Source organism: Dasypus novemcinctus, chromosome 10 (genome assembly GCF_030445035.2).
Source record: "Dasypus novemcinctus isolate mDasNov1 chromosome 10, mDasNov1.1.hap2, whole genome shotgun sequence".
Lineage (NCBI taxonomy): Eukaryota > Metazoa > Chordata > Mammalia > Cingulata > Dasypodidae > Dasypus > Dasypus novemcinctus.
In genome coordinates, this window is record NC_080682.1 from 94,187,348 (window position 1) to 94,203,023 (window position 15,676).

The 15,676-nt window shown below is 39.7% G+C and overlaps 1 pseudogene; it reads right to left on the reverse strand.

Moving 5' to 3' along the window:
* Nucleotides 1-12,837: 12,837 nt before the first annotated feature.
* LOC101438151 (vertnin-like) lies at nucleotides 12,838-15,317 on the reverse strand (annotated as a pseudogene).
* Between the last annotated feature and the right edge of the window lie 359 nt (nucleotides 15,318-15,676).

Genomic DNA, 15,676 nt, shown 5'->3' on the forward strand with positions numbered 1-15,676 from the left:
CAATGAATAATCAATCCATGCCATGTTCTCTCTAATCCTCCATTGTCATTGTTCCTTCCAATATCCCACTCTAGCAGTAGGTTTTCTTTTAAGAACTTTAGTAACTTCCACATGCATGCACTAAGAGTAGTTTATTATTTCCACTGGGAGGAAAGGAAAGCATTTTTATTTTTATTTTTTCATCTACTCCACCTTGCCATTCTCTCTCTGAAGGGAAAATTTGGGGGTACACATTTTCTGGAAATGAAGAGCCAAATTATCTCTAAAGTAATGAAAAATAAATTTATGATAATGACTGTATCACTTAGGAATCTTTTTGCTATAGGAACTGGGAAATTATTCGCACTGCCCTAAGAAAAAAAGAAAAAGATTTTTTAAAAAGTGCTATTGGAGAAGGAATTGGATGAAGATATATTTGTGGATTATTGCCCCTAGAAAATTTACAAGAATCTTGAGGATTAGACTCAGAACACCAGCAGGAATCCCAATAGTCCCCATGAACCATGAATCAGGATTCCAATAAAGAAATTAGAAACAAACTGACAGGGGCATTAGGACCATAACTGTAGCAAGTCCACTATACCTTTACTTTGAACACTATCATCACTACTGCTATAAATGGACACTCCCCATTATTTTCACATAACCCTTCAATATTCAAAGTTACTGGTGGACATCCTAATTTTCTAGAGGTCATGTTGTTGAACTGTGACTTCAGAAGTTAGAGAAAGGAAGAATCTGGTCTTTGATTTCTCCATTGAATGCAGGGTACTGTCTATGAACAGAGCTACCAAAAAATGTGTTTTTTCTCAAAATAAAAGAAATTAGATTATGTTTCTCAGACCTAAAATATGTAACTCATTTTCACTATGGAAACCATCCTCCTCTATAGGTTTCAGTGGCTTAAGCTATTCAGGAATATTTTTAGAAACCTGGACATTGGATGCATTGGATGTACTGTTCCTTTTTTGTTGAGCACAATTCTGTTCAACAAGTGGATTAATTATACATCCAAGTGTCAGCTTCTTTCACTGATTGCCTGAAACTCAAATATGCAAATGCATCAGTTAAGGTCATTCAGCAAGCACATGTGACTCAGGATGGATTTAATATGCAAGAAGTTTATTGGTGTGAGTGTTCATGAAGGATAACGGGGAGAGGGGCTTGGAATAGGCTCAAATAGAGATACCTTTCTGACACCTGTGAAAGGAGTGAGAATATGAATTAGTATTGGCTATAGAGAAACTCAGACTTCAGTAAAGTTCTGAGAAACTTTCAATGCGGTTGACCAGGAGCCCCAAAACAAAGATTACTCATTAGAGGATTCCACTGGGCAGAAAGCTCAAGTATCATCACTGCAGTCATTGCTTGTGAATAGCCTATGGAGAGCAAATCCCCAATAGCAGCTAGAGGCTATCAATTACCTACACTTCCTGTAGCAGGCTCTTTCTTGAAAGGAGATCTGAGTGGCACCTCTGTGGCTGCCTCAGCAAGAATGCTCAAATACATAGTACAAGAGAACAAGGGGAAATAGCTCATCCAATACCACATGTTGTTCTCCAAGGACTGAGGGAAGTGGTTAGCAAGGGTTGGTTTTTCAGAGTGAATGCTTTATATTCTTTAGAAATATTTAGTTTTCCTAACTTTGGAGAGCATACCAACCTCATCTCTAGGATACTTCTCTAAGCAATCTCTGTGATATATGGTAGAGCTTATAGTGATATAGCCTGTGCATTAAATCAAAATTATTTCCAAGAGTACCTAGTCTCCAAGATGGCCAGATAAGTAATATAGGCCCTACAGTCTTTGAATGTTCAGAAGGGATGTGAGACTGAGTGTGTATTCAGGGCTGCCTCCAGATGATGTGGAAGATATGCTAATCCAAACTGGCTTGGATGTGGAGAATATGTAACTTACCTGGAGGAAATAACCTATCTGATACTAAGATCAAACACTGAAGAACCTAACCAAAGGTCTGTTTACCATCACTGTTAGTCTTCCTAATCCTATATCCTCTGTATAAAAGGGTCTGGAAAAGGCTGTTCGGGGCTCGGTTTTTATTAGGACAAGAGTCCACCGAGCCCGGCCGGTCGAAATAAACCAACTTCCTTCTCGGTATTCTCGTGTCCTGGCCTTCGAAACCGGGCATACCCGAATTTCTCCACTACAATAGTAACTAACACAATGGCATTTGACAATTGATGAGATTAGTCAGCACTTTCCATTCCCTCTCTGAATGAGATCTGTGAAGACATCTGTAGGCTGAGGACTCTCTGACAGCACAGCCTGTTTTTTCAATGTTCCCACTAGTAAAATGCTTTCTTACCAAGTCCCAATAGGTTCCTGATTCTGTTATTTCCAACACTGTTATTTTTGTTTTAATTATGAAATTTAATTTTATAATTTTTCTACCATTTAAATATGAGTGGGTAAAAGTTTGTATGCCTTTGAAAATTTATACAAATACGTTGGAAAAACAGTATAAATGAATTGCTCAAATAATTTCTACCTCTTTAGGCATGGATAAGACAGCTATAAAATATTGGAGGGGAAAGAATGAATAAAATTTGGAAACTCTTCTTCAGTCTCATTGTATTTCATGTGTTCAATTATTTTTACTCTGTTTTGCAGAAATTGAGACTGGACAGCATGGATGATCCAGTCTTGGGAGAGTTTGTGCAAGAAAGATGAATTGGGATTCTGGTTAAAGACTCATACTCAAATGAAAGCAAGAACTTATTAGTGCTTGGTGCTGATATTTTTATAGACTGTGAAAACTGATGTTTGGAAACTTCCGATTTCCCATAACTTCTTAATTCCCCCTCTCCCCAATGTGAGTTCTAATTATACAAAGAAAAATTATATACCTAAGGATTGAAAGTGGAAACTTCTGAAAAGTATGGATGATGCAAAATATATAATATATATATGTGTGTGTATATATATATATCATAAGAGAACACAGGGATATAATATAAAAAGGATGATGTACAGAAGAGGGTATTAAACTCAGAGTAAAAACTTATTCAAACTGTTTAGGCAGTTGACCTAAATAATTTTGTATTATACTGAAAAAAATTATGTATTGACAATAAACAAAAAATGAGAGATTATGCTATTAGATAATCTGTCTTCTGGAAAAAAAACTTACTATCTCTGGTTTTTAGTGATAATAAAGACATTTCTTTTTTTTTTTTTTCCCTAAGATTTATTTATTTATTTATTTCTCCCCCCTTCCCCCTCACCCTGTTGTCTGTTCTCTGTGTCTATTTGCTGCGTCTTCTTCTTTGTCCGCTTCTGTTGTTGTCAGTGGCACAAGAATCTGTGTTTCTTTTTGTTGCATCATCTTGCTGTGTCAGCTCTCCGTGTGTATTGCACCATTCCTGGGCAGGCTGCACTTCCTTGAGCGCTGGGTGGCTTTCCTTACAGGGCACACTCCTTGCGTGTGGGGGTCGCGCGTGGGGCTCCCCTATGCGGGGGACACCCCTGCATGGCACGGCACTCCTTGCGCACATCAGCACTGCGCGTGGGCCAGCTCCACATGGGTTAAGGAGACCCGGGGTTTGAACGGCGGATCTCCCATGTGGTAGATGGATGCCCTAACCACTGGGCCAAGTCCACCACCATAAGGTCATTTCAAAGTCAAATACTTATGATGTATGTATTTATTTTTTAAATTTTTAAATTGAATTTGCTTTTTACTTAACCAGCCAACTACTATCCCATGGTGTTCTACTCCAGTAAAAGGGCTTTTGTTATGTAATCTAAGTAAAAGTGTAGACTTGCTATGTAAAGGCCATTTCATAAAAACCTCCTTAGCATCTATTACTCATTCACTCAAAACTAAACCAAGGAATAATTGAATTTAAATAAATGAAGTGCTTGCTTTATATGTGTGCTTGCTTTAAGAACATTTATTGAGACCTAATCTTAGGATATACAAACCACTGAGATAAAAACATATGATGATTGCCTACTTTTGATCTTCATAATATTGCTTTGAAGGGACTGCTACTGCAATCTCTATTATTTGAAGGAGGGAGTTGCATTTCAGATGGGGAATGAGAGGCAGAATGGGCATGTGAGCGTATATGTAGGACCCTGTGTGGATGTGTCAGTTTATAAATGGCTGTGCTTGAATGGAAGTGTCTTTTCATTCAGTCTTTCATTTATCCCTTTATTTAATAAATATATTAAAGAAAATGTTCTAGATGCTGAGTATATTTTAATAGACAACAACTTCTGACCTCCTGGGTTTATATTAGACTGTAAATATCAAACTAAATAAGTAAAATATAAAGCATATTATGTTCTAGATATGCAGGGTTGAGAATAAAGCAGGGAAAAACATGGTCAATAATGGGACTTGTTTGCCATTTTAAAATAGGGTGGAAAAGGAAGGCATCCTTGAAAAAGTAGTTCCATAAGTGTTTCATTTGAATGTGAGGATAACTATGCATTTATAATAGAAGGGAGTATAGATCGAGGATAGTAGGTAGGATGTATTCTGTTTTGGCTCCATATTACAGAACTAAATTTCATGGTGGCATTAAATGAAGAGTATCCTGTTAGGAAACTATTTTTTAAGTATTTCAGAGCAGGGTAGCAATAGAATAACACATTTATGTATCTTCATTTTTTAAGATATGTGCCAGCTGATGTTTAAAAACACTTATCAAGAAGTAGGGAAATAAAACAAAAACAAGAAGTTTGTGACAAACTCAAAATTTTCTACAAATTCCCTTTCTAATCCAAGTTTTCCCATATTATTTTACAAATAATTCTAAAAATTGCTAAAATATATTAAAAATTGATGTGTTGCATTTTTCTGATCTCTTTTACTCCTTCAACCATAAAAGATGATTTTCCTGGCCTGTGCTGATCATTTTGTCAATAATTTGTATGAATTATGTTAGTCCTGACATCATTACCCACCACTGATCGTGTGGGCTCATCCTGATGAGGGTCCTGAGCATACATACCTTCCTTGGCTAGGAGAATCCTTGACCTTAATAATTGCCTGCCACATATTCTTTAGCTTGTGTCTTTAGGTTTATGGTGGACCTGTCCATGATTACTAATTTGCCAAGCATGTCTGTCTACTCATCCATATTATCAAAGTCAACTGCTAATTATGATGTAACTGCCTAATATATACTTCATATCTACAATATAAACCCATTTTATTCTTATCCCTGAAGAAAGCATTCTAGAGTAGGAAAAATGGGAATGTTATATCACTTAATGAGTATGGAGGCAAGAGAAGTGTACAGTGGGCCCTATTTACCTATACTTCTCCAGATTTCATCATCTCCATGTTTCTGCATCCTGGACTCTCCATTACTTGCTCAGTAGAAATCTGCAGCAATTACTTCCACTTCATAACTTCTTAACATTATTGAACTTGGTTTAGCAACCCCAAGGTAAGGATCAGCCTCTATACAGCATCTATTGTGCCTTTGAAGGCCCTAGTTGTGTAGGGTCAACATGAATGGCCCTGGTTACCTCTAGTATTTCTAGATTCAGATGATGCACTAAGCCATAGGGAGTAGAGTCTGACTTACCTAGCTTTTACCTGGAGGGACTGGGTAACCCAATAAGAAAGTGCATCAGATTCAACACCCAGAGGTGACAAATTTGACCAGTGAGAGAGAGGACAGAAGAGGAGGCCAGCAGGCACGTCCTCCTACTCTATTTTATGAGCTTTCAGACAATGGTGGCTTACCTTGCCACATTCCACATGTATTCTTGTGAAGTTGTGCTTAGCCCACATGTATCACTTGTTTTTGCCTTCCCTTCTTCCCAATTTATCTCCCTTTTTCCCTTATCCTTGCTGCTTTTCAGATTCTATATGCTAATAAATCATTAGCCCTAGGATTTTTTTTTTATTCCTCAGATTTATTTTCTAGAAGACTCAAGCTAAGTGACTAAAAAGGTATAGCTAATGTGGCTTCAATTCTTGGTGAATTATAGAGACAAGTGAGATTAGAACATTTAGCATATACCTGAACCTGTACTTTTTGATCAAACTGACTGATCTATGAGCTTTGAGGTTTGTCTCTAAAACAAGTCAAATGTGGGCTCGCTAATAATTTATGATCTGCTCTTGTTCTCAAAACTTTTTAACATTGTTCACCATTTGGGTTTTGTTCTCTCCATTTCCAATGTCAGCACATTTTAGTACAGTTCCCATTATTTTTTGTTGTACCTCTGTCTCTATGACTTTGTCTTTCCTTTATAGGAGCTACAATTACACTTTTAGAGTTTGTCCAATTGATTGGCCAACTGCTTGGCCAAACTGGTGGCTTTTATAGGCCACAGAAAGTAAATTTTATATTTAAAATTTCTTCTGAATAGTTACATTTGATTTTTTAAAAGGTCAATGTGAGCAATTCTGACTTCTGGAAAAGATGTCATCAGGACTAAGGTATAAACATCAAACTGTGAACCTCATAATCATGGACCAGTGTCCTTGGATACACTAGAAATGTGTGGGTAGAATAATTCAACAGGGTTATTATTTCAAACTCCATGATGGTACATAGCTAAAACCAGCACAAGCAAAGGCTCAATTCACTATTTTGATCACTCACACTTTGTGTCCACTGGAAAAGTCAGTCCCTCTGGGTTCCAAGTTGCCTTTGGCCAAGTCAAATGCTGCAAATATGGTTATATGGTCCTTTTCCCTGTCTCAGTTCTTTGAGCTAGAGGACCAGAAACAAGAGTTATATGGCAATGCTTTTTTTTAAACTTCCATATCTCTGAGATCTAAGCTTAACTATCACTTTCTCTGAGAGTACTCATTTGTCACAGAGTTTATCTAAGTCCTCTTATTTTATTCTCTCTTGGACCAACCTATTTGTTTCTTTCATAGCAGGTAAATAAAGTTGTCATTGTGTATTGTATTTTTTTTTTTTAATTTTATGCCTCCCTCATTCAAAGATAAGCTTTATAAATTCAGAGAATAAATATTCCAGTGTATCCTCAGTATCTTCTTCTTACTAACATATGAAAGTTTGTCATTAAATAATTATGGAACAAATGATTGAAGCTGAATAGTTGCTTTCTGTCACTAAATCTCAATGCTCAATAATAGCATACTGACATCTCAAGAAAAGCATCCTTCTGGGGATTTAAATTTAATTTTCTCCATAATTGACTCATATCTGCAGCACAGCCACTTTAGGTTGCTCTTTGTGGATAATATACTTAAATTTTTGTCTCACTTGACTGTAGCAGTTCCAGATTTTGCCATTGAACATAAGATGTACTGTTTAATATCTCATAGCATTCAAAAGCTAAACTCTGTACTTTAAGTTTCACTAAAAAAGTGAGATCATCAGGCACAATAAAAACTACATTATTGGTTTTTGCTATTATTACTTTTAATTCATGATATTGTAACCACTAATATTTGTATAGTCTCATTTTCTTTTTGCCTTTCTACACAAGCAGCCTGCAGATGCAGTATAAGCCACAAGATGGCAGGACTCAGTGAGCTACCACAGAGGGGGGTTGGAAGAAGGACTCTGTTTGAAAAAAGGGTGAATTCACACAAAGAGGATTGGAGGCAGGAAGGCAAAGCCTCTTTTGCCACTTCCCTGTCCCCAGGGGACATGCTGAGAAAACATCCCCCCATTTCTCCCCATTGTTTATAGTATAGCCAAAAAGGTGATCACTTTTAATAATATTTGGCATTTTGGGGCCTTAGTCTATATTTCCTCTAAGAGAAGAATGCAGATAGGCTAGCATATATCTTAGTGTAGCATTTTGGGAATAATATTGCCCCCCCCCAAACACATACCCTGCCACCATCCAATAAAAAGCTATTTTTTGAATATTTTCATATTTGTGCATGTAAAATAAAGGAAACATTACAGTAGAAAGCACAGCACATTATAGAGATAGATTAACTCTAAGAAAGATAGGAAAGTAAAGGTTTACATCATAAAACTTCTGTATGCCATAGATGTTTTTTAAAAATTCAGATACTTACTTAGAAATTTCCTTAGCCTATCAATTTCATTTTTCTAATCATAAAAATAAGATGTAAAAGAGTCTGTTTCATGGAGTGAGTTTTACTGAGATATAATGAGTTAAAACTCCTAACAGTGCTACACTTGGCACATAATGGCTTCTATCATACTAAAGCTAGCTTTGATTTCCTAATTTTAATAACAATTGAAATTACTATTTGATAGGACATCACTTTGTGCCTACCACCACATTATGCATGCATATGCATATCATCTTTTGTCATATTGTCTTTATGCAATACTAGATAATCAGTAGATGCTCAGGTTATATATATGAATAAATGAATGAGTAAATGAATGCCTGTTTTTAAAGACTTTATCTTTCCTATCTGTCTAGGTTCAGGTCCTGGTCATATGGCCATATACATCCTGTGGCCCAGTAGCCCTAGCACAGATTCTGCTTCAAAGACTTCAGTAAATGTTGGCCCATCACAGAATGCTCAGTTTTAGAAAACATCCTAAAAGCATCTGGCCCACAGATTGACCTACATTTAGGCTTCATGGAGAGCTGTACCAGACAATTGAAGCCATGAGAAAGGGAAACGTTTCCAGGCAGGAGTTTCCAAAATCCTCAGGAGTAAGATCCTCAAAACCTCAGGAGCATGGTGTGAATTTAGCATTATACTCCCAAAAATATTTTTGCCTGTAAAAGCCACCAGTGGATCTGTGCAGTTTTTTCCAAAGGGTTATGCTGAAGTTCTGATTTCTCCAATTTCTAAGCATATCACCTTGAGTAATTTGATCCCTGAGACCCTCAGAATCTTTTGACAAATAGGACTAAAATTTCTTTAATATCCTGTTTCCTCACAGAGTAGTTGGGGGAATTCAGTGTGTTTGTGTTAGAATATCATGCATGCTTTCAAGTATTGTGCTTGTGAGCATTTTTTAAAAAAGTCCTGATTTTTTTTTTTTTGGCAGAGCCTGACCAGTTCCTTTCTCAGCTAAAGTATAAAATGAACTCTTATACAACATGTCTAATAATAATAATTAAAACTTCTCTAGTACTTACTATAATCCAAGAACCATTAAATGCATTACCTGCATTAATGCATATTAATAACTGCTAAAATAATCGGATAATGTAGATACTATTGCTATCCCTATTTAAAGATGAGCAACCCAAACCACAGAAAGATGAAGTGTTATGTTAAAGGTCACACAGACTAATTCTAAAAGTTCCATACAAGACTGGATATATAAAAGCATGAAATGATGGGTTTTCAGAAGGCTAGAAAGGACCATGAATGGATTACCTGTGCTGAGTCATAGTTAAGTAACTGTTTGACAAGGCAAAGAATCTGCATGGCAGAGGTAAAAGCCAAGAAAAAGAGTTCTGTGAGCAAAGGGAACAAAAGGCCAACTGAAGCTTGTGTTACTTGGGTATTTGGAGGAGAGGACTATCTGCCTTGGTAGATGTGAAACTTTGAAAAACGTCTGATGCCTTACTAACTGCTGCAATAAAGCCCAGGAAATCCTTGATATGGATCAAGATTTGGACATGGGTCACAAACTAATGAAAATGAACATAGTCAAAATGCATATATGAAAGAGATATACATATATACATATATACATACATATATATATATATATATATTTTTTTTTTTTTTTAGGAAATACCAAGGATAGTACCCAGGACCTCATACATGAGAAGCAGGTGCTAAACCATTGAGCTACACTTGCTTTCCAGGATGTATTTTTAAATGCATATTTTGTACCAGTGTCTCTCAGGCACATCACAAATATCATTTCTGAGTTTAGCTTCCAAAAACTAAACTCTATCAATTAGTTGGTCAATTCCAGTTTACAAATGAAATCTAAAACTCATAGTAGTTAAGTGACTTTACAAGGTTATGTGGCAGAATCTCTCTTTCTTCTCACCGCACTGAGACCTTAGAGACTAGCCACTGCTCCTGTCCTTAGAGGTGTTTATCTTGTTTCACACACTGCAGAGGGAGGTGTCAGTATATGCAGAGTTTGGGAGGAGAATAGTTGGTGACCACAGTGCATGTGCCAAGAGATAAGACACTAAGTCTCAAGAGGAACTAACAGTCTGGACCTGTGCTCAATGGCTGATAAAACTCCTGACCCTCCCTCCCAGCTCCACATGCACAGACCTCCTGCTTGTAATTAGATGTGAATCAGTCACTGGTGAAGAATTATTTTCATGAATTTCAAATTCTACCTGCGACACTTTGAGTCCAAGGGGAACACCCGATTCCTTTAACATCCTACTCACAGAGACACCTTACCTTGGACACCTTTTCCCCATCCTGTTTTGGTTCCCACCCTACCTTCTCTGTCTTCTACCACTCCTTGACTCATTTTCACTCCCCTATATTCCCCTCCTCCTCACTTTATCTCTTGGAAATTGCTCCATTCTCTCCATACACTGATTCTTATCTCTCTTACTTGGGCTGACCTCTAAATCACTTAATCTTTAGCACATAGCTAGACAAGCAGTGTTTGCCCCTCAGGAGCTCTTGCATTACCAAGTAGCCCAGAAACATGTCGATTGTCTGGCTGTTCCACAGCATGGTTGGTTGGCTGAAGTTCCCTTCTATCTAACACCTATCAATGCTTCAACTAATGTGATGACCACTGCTGGTGACAAAACTGTCTCCTCTTCAGTTCATATCCATGCCTCCCTGGTCTCATTCAGACTCCTCAAAATGTCAGAGAGGCAGGCAGAAGACCTCTGAAAATTTTTAGGGACATGAAATTCACTCTCTCATCAATCCAGTGTATACTGAGATAGACTTTATGGAAAATCTTCTTCAGGATAGTTACAAACATATCTACATCTGTGCTTGCGGGAGAGGATGGTGACTGGCTGGTAGGCAGCTCAGAATTGGTTGGCCTGTTTTCTATCTCTGTCCAAACTTGTCTCTTCACTGTATTTTTTTTTTTTTTTTTCTTTTTCAGGCAGGGGAGTGCCATGTAACTTTATTTCTTTGGTTTTCTAACTTACCCTTGGGCAATGCAATTCAGTCTCCTGCCTGCCTAGCTGTTGTGTGATCCCTTACTGATGATGGGGTAGGGGGTCTAAAGAGAGACTCTGCAGAAAGTTAGGAGTCCCCAAAAACCAGGCAGGCTGGTGGAGGACTGAGGGGTGGGTTCATAAAAGATGAACCAAGCACCAGCAAGAAAAGACTCAGGGTCCCTTACCCCCAAACAGGACCACATCTCCTGATGCCAACCTCCCCACCCCTCCACAACATTCTCTTCAAGGAAGCAGGCCAGCCCCTCTACAATCTGACTTCTGGCTTTCCCTTAAAGTAGGGGTTCTTAATCTTTTTTGTTCCACCATCCCCTTTGCCAGGCATGTAAAAACATGGACCCCTTACTAAGTCCACACTATTCAGTTCATTATTTAATAAATATATTGCACTCGCACCAACATGTCCCCACAAGAATAAGTTTTTTTTTATTTTATTTTAATTCAAGCTCACAAGCTTCTTGTTAATAACCCCTGCCTTAGAGGCCATCCATGTTTCTCCCTATACATTCCAGCCAACCCACTTAAATCAAAACAAGAAATTAAAACCAAAACACAATAAAAATTCAAATGGCAATCAGCTGAAGAGGATATCTCTTGTCCTTAACTCTCTGCAAGAGACCAAGTGTTTGATTTCTGTCTCTCCCTGCCCTGGAACCAAGAAACAACATAAATGTTTCCTGGCTCCAGGGCAGATTCTGTGATAGCTGGAGCAAAGGGCATCCTGGTCAGGTCAGAAAACAACCCAGCTACCTGACACTGTCCACACTCCCAGCCTCTTCCCCAGCAGACATCCACCAGGGAGAGACCATCATAGAGCACTCACTGAGACATGTAGTAGGTGGAATGGACAGTGATGGGGAACATTCTGCTGAGCTCCTTGTAGGAGGGGAAACTCTTGAACTAGAAGCACTTCTGCAAGATCAGCTTTGCCTAAGCCTTGAAATTTGCCTATCATGTCCAGTACCACACCTGGTTGTCCCTGCTGCCTGTCATTGCCACCACAAGGTAGCTGGACAGGGACACACTGGAGGTTCTCTCTCTGGAAGGCCCTCCCTGAGCCTCCAAGGAAGACTTTCCAACAGAAGCCTCCACCTACTGGGCCCTCTCAGGTGGGGCCTCCATGGCTGTATCATTTCAGCCTTTCAGCCACTTTCCTTCTCCAGCTTCCCCTCAGCCTTCTGCACCCCTTTGCTCAGGGCAGAAGAGTGCAGTGGGATTTTAGATAGGCCTCTGGGCCAGCATGGGGCAAGACTTTTGAAGACCCAAAAGGTAGAAGGTGACAGACTCAGTAAGCAGAAGCCACAGAAGGCAAGATGCCCACTCAGCACCTGCATGTGGGCAGCCTGGCCCAGATGCTTCCGCCAGCAGAACAGGGACATCTTCAGAGGCAGAGGTTTCTGGAGGGTCGGCAGCCCCCCACCTATGTCCTCCTCTCCCACCTCACCCTGCCTATAGAGTAAGGCCTCTTCCCCAGTACATACTGGTTTGGGAGCCCCATCTTCTAAGAACCTGGTGCAAGCTTCAAGACAGGGTCTTTCAATGCCAGTTGTAGTGGTTAAACCTAGAGATGTCAGGGAACCTGCATTTGAAGCAGAGTTACAGGGCTAGTGAGTACAACTTGGCCAACTGCATAAAGAACATTCCTGGACTTTACGTCAGTAAGGGCACCTCAACCCATTGGCCACCTGCTCCTAGGGCAGCTTCTCCTCCATCACCAGGGCTTTCCTGAGGGTCAGGACCCAGCAGGTGCTGGAACACAGCTGCTCCATGCTTCATGCATAGTAGGTGAAGCACAAGATCTCAAGGAACCTCTGGTGGAAGCTCTCCTGCAAGAAGTGCTTGGCTGAGATGCCTGCAGCCACCTTCTGCCAGTCGTCCTGGTACTTCATCTCTAGTATTGCAGATGTTTCTCTTGGTGACGTTGTAGTGCTCACAGAGTTGGGAATAGCTGAGGTCAGGTTAGCATTTGAGCAGCCCCAGAGTCTTGGCCAGTGGTACCATCCCTGGAGGAGTTGACACCAGGCTGGTGGGAACTTCAGCCTCCACTTCCCCGGCCCTTCCACAGGGGCAAAGTACTGGTGGCAGAAGAGTGGACTGCTGAGGGGATAGCCAGTCCACATGATATGAGCTTGGAGGGCATGTGGTCACAGTGTGGAGAGGGGTGAGGATGATGCAATTAAAGTACCTCTGGATCTTGAAGTTGAGCATGGTTTAGACTCAGTAGATGTAGTGCTGCAGGACTGAGGTGAGAGCTTGCATGTGTTGGAGAAGTTGCTAGGGAAGCAGGTGGCCTTAACATCAGCATTGAAGATGGTCTCTAGTGGGCAGACAGCAGGGTGGTCATCTCCCAGAACTACTTGAAGAACAGGGAGTTGTGTACCACCTGCAGCATCACCTTGGAATTTATCATGCCTTGCAGGTAGAACTGTTATTGCAGGAACATCTCCACAACTGTGCCTGTTCTCAGCTCCAAGCAGAGACCAGCATTGCTCCATAGCAGAATGCTGACCATCTTGAACAGCAGGCTGCCCTCACCCTTGCTCCGCAAGGCTGTCTGATTTGTAGAGCATCCTCTGGGTACAAGTCCAGGGCCACTGAGTCTACCTCCAGCACCTGTAGCCTTGGGCCCCCTCCCGGCAGCTGGAAAGGAAAAAGGAAGACAGGACCCACTTGGGCTCCATGGCAGATCTGACGAGACCCTCAGGTCATCTGATTCCATGGCTTCCTGAAGCTCCTGCATCATCTGCTGTGCCAGCTGATTCCAAGAAGCCAAACTTCATTGAGGCCCGCTTTCCTCTTCCCTCAATATGGTTGTTTGAAGTAGGTGAAACCTCTGAACTCAGGTCTGTTCTCTGTCCCCTGCATTTGGAGAGGGGTGAGTCAAGGCTCTGGACAAGACAAGGCAAGGAAGGGCCAAGGGATCTGATTTGATTCTGATCACTTTGCAGTATTTTCTACCACATGTTTGAGTTTATCCCTCCTTCTATATCTGAGAAAGTATTGCCAGGATTGGACTAGCCTAAAATTGTGTTACTTTAGAATTGCTATATGCTCCAATGCCATTGTATCTACCACTGCCATGTGCCAACTTAACTTTAACAATACTGCTCTCAAGGCACTGAACTCTCAATAAGTGTTCACCAGCCCCTCAGGGTCACTAGGTGCTTCTATGCACTTTTGATATAATTAAGGCCTTATTTTAAGCATGGTTCATGATGCTATGGTCTAAATGTAACAGAACTTTTCAGCCATTGCAGTAGACCACCATTTGAATTAAAAGTTATTACAAACACTACTACAGGTGTCCTTGGTTTTCTTTAGCTTTCTTATTGTCCCAAAAAGGGACAATGTGGCAAGGATGAGAAGAGCAGCACTAGCTTGAGAAGCCCCTTCATAGTCTTCTGTTTTGTGCCTTTTTACCTGTTCTTTCTCTTCTTTTTGGGTATCCAGCAGTCTCTTAGGAAAACATAGATGTTACAGGGATGGAAAATGACTCATTAAAATCAACCTCTAATATAAGTTCATCAAAATGGATATTTCACCAATAGAAACTTAGGAATGTTGGAAAAGATGTGAGGTTGGCTTTAGTATATACAAAATACGATCCTAGAAAGGGAAGGGTGAACTCCATAAGAAGGAAATTTGATCATTCACTATGAGGATTCTCATCACAGAACGGGTGAGATGCCAGCTTCATAGGACGACACAAAGTGCACAAAAACAGAGACATGGAGATACACATGAAATATAGGAAGAAGAGGAATAGAGAGACATAGGAATTATTTCATTCTTAGTTTTTCTTTCATCTAATAAAAAATATTTAAGCTACTTTATTCAAAGCAGTAGATATACATGAAAGAGGTAATTGCCAAGGGGGGAGGATTTTCTAAAGAGAAAGATAGGTGGATCTCATGACCCATCAGACACTAGAGATTACCTAGCTTATAAACCACCACAGAGCATGTGCCATGGTCCCACATTTGCACATTTAACTTCTTTTCATGTTATCCAATACCCCAGTGTTTCTGTGAATCTCTTTTCTTTAGTGATCAAAGTCAAGGGAAATAGAAGAAGTCATTTAACTCCATCTGAGCAGAACCAGATGTCAATCTTCAGGGAAATAATTTGCCTCTACATAGTCTTTTATGAAACCTTGACAATTTCACACTTCTTCAGCCTCTACCTGTATTGGATCTATAACCAACTGTGCTGTCACCATGGACAATGGGATCTTACCTGACCCAGACATCCTCCTCATCTGATATATGGAGGAAACTCATCCCAACTACTTGTGAAACATTTCTTTCCAGCCCAGGCCTTCTACCACCCCAAGCACGAACTTATCCTTTATCTTTCTCTCCACATAATTGTACTCACATGGCCTGAACTTTCTTAATTCTGTTTTGTACATCGAAGAATACACACAAAATTTGCTCATGTGCACCTTCAATCTGAAAATGTTCCCTCTGTAGCCTCTGATTATACATTATTGTTTCATTTTTATATTGTTATTATTATTGATTAGAAACCAATATTTATCCTGGCTTTCTTCCTCTTGGCTAGGAATTTATTTACTTCTTGATTTTAACTATTATGTAACAAATATGAATTAATATTTTGGCTGCACAGTTGTCATATG